Source organism: Notamacropus eugenii, chromosome 6 (genome assembly GCF_028372415.1).
Source record: "Notamacropus eugenii isolate mMacEug1 chromosome 6, mMacEug1.pri_v2, whole genome shotgun sequence".
NCBI lineage: Eukaryota > Metazoa > Chordata > Mammalia > Diprotodontia > Macropodidae > Notamacropus > Notamacropus eugenii.
The window spans coordinates 142976201-142978242 of record NC_092877.1 but is presented as its reverse complement, the minus strand read 5'-3'; the positions used below and the strand labels follow the sequence as shown (position 1 = coordinate 142978242).

Sequence of the window (2042 nt, the reverse complement as noted above, 5' to 3'; positions counted from 1 at the left end):
TGAAAGTTAAGGATAGAGCAGCAGAGGCATTGAGGTAGGGCTGTGCCTGGGCCTGGAGGGGGCAGGGGGCATGAAGTGAACCCCAGATTGACCCTAGGAGGAGCACCCAACTCAGATACCAATGTCCCTAAGCTCCCTTTCCCAAGAATCCAATGATCCCATGGAACAACATGAAGAGGGAAAAAAATCTCTTAAGGAAATCCTCATGATGGATCGTCTTAGATAACCCATCATCCTGGCTCATATCTGGCAATTCCGTGTGACTGGTGATAACATGTGTATATATGAGACAGTTTTGATTAATCATGATGTGGATATGGAAAACTTTCACCCACCTTTGGTGATTGACTGTGGTAACTTAAAAATTCCAGGAAGCAGTGTGGAGACATAGGTATATGTCTATGCCCACCAATTCATTAATAGTACCTCAAGTTGGGACTTTGGCATCAGAAGAAGCTCAAATACGGGATCCAAAAAAAAAAAAAAAAGAGACAAGAGGAAAATGTGTTGTCACTCAGGAAAGGAACTCCATTCACTCTATGGTTTAAAACAAAAAACAACAAACCTTCAAAGTCAAGATTTCCAGTCTGGGAAAGTAATCAGTTCTCTGTATGCCTAGAAAGAACAGTGGCCACTCCAAATGAATAATCCTTCTAATGGATATTCGAAATTTGATCACAAGGGTCAAGTAGGGGCCATTACAACCTCCCATCTCACAGAAACCAAGACAGTCTGCTGCCTATGCAGTCATGAGCATAGCATATGCCAATGGAGTACATGGCCCAATTGGCCTCAATTGCTGGCAATACACTAGTAAAGGACAAGAACCCAATCTCAGTGATATCACTGCTTATTGTCTTCATTTTGTCAAAGTTGACACAGATCTCAATCCATTGGACTCCAATGAACCCATTTAGAAATCTGACTTTAGCCCTTTGAATTTGTTTAAGAAGTATTCACCTTCTGGTACTGCAGTGAAACAATGGTTCTTTGTTAGAAATGATGCTGCTTGTGAATTCTTCCTTATTCAGATGGACAGTGCAGAGGTCACCAAGAGTGACATTGTAAAGAAGGCACTGAAATGGAGGAAGGGTTCAGTTTCTCAGTACAACCTAGAGAAGCAGAAGGGACTCAGTAGATTTAGAGCGGACCTTAGATAGGCAAAGCAATTTGGAATTCTGCCTTATTTAAGAAATCAATTCCAGCCCCAAAAAATTCCCAATGGACTCTTGAGACAAAATGCCTTCCACATCCAGAGAAAGAACTATGGAATTGGATCACAGAAGGATGCAAACCATTTTCTCTTGTGTTATATTTTGTTTTGTTTTATGGTTTCTCCCATTCATTTAAATTCTGCTATGCAACATGACTAAGGTGAAAATGTATTTAATAGGAATGTTTGTGTAGAACCTATGTAAGAATTGCACGCTGTCTCAGGGAAGGAGTGGGGAGGGAGGGGGGAAGAAGGAGGAGGGAGAGGAAAAAATCTAAGATATATGGAAGTGATTGTAGAAAACTGAAAACAAATAAAATAATTTAAAATTAAAAAAAACCTGGAAAGACTTACACAAACTGATGCAAAGTGAAATAAGCAGAACCAGGAAAATACTGTTGTAAGACAATCAACTGTGAATGGCTTAGCTATTGTCAAGCAATACAAAGATTCAAGACAATCCTGAAGGACTTATGAAGAAAACATGCTACCTACCTCCAGAAAAAGAACTGATGGAGTCTGAATAAGATAGAAACATACTGTTTAAAAAAAAAAAAAAGAAATCAGTTCCAAGGGAGAAGGAGCCTCAGACTGACATAGTCACTGTCCAAGACATGATAGGAAGTTACCACTACAAATCTCTCAAAATTAGCAGGATTCGTATGCTCAGATTCACCACTGATGTGCATTTAGGGATCTCTGGCAGCAAAGTGGAGACGGACTCCATTGCTACCTAAAAGACCAGCACTAAGTTCAGGCTTCAGAGGAATTTCAATGGACTCTCACCTGTTGTGTTCCTGTCAGGAGATGATGATGAAGAGAAAAAGCC

At 40.2% G+C, this 2042-nt stretch overlaps 1 pseudogene; it reads left to right on the top strand.

The window, feature by feature from the left end:
• Positions 1 to 226: 226 nt before the first annotated feature.
• On the top strand, positions 227 to 1233 carry LOC140512153 (target of rapamycin complex 2 subunit MAPKAP1 pseudogene; annotated as a pseudogene).
• Positions 1234 to 2042: the final 809 nt, after the last annotated feature.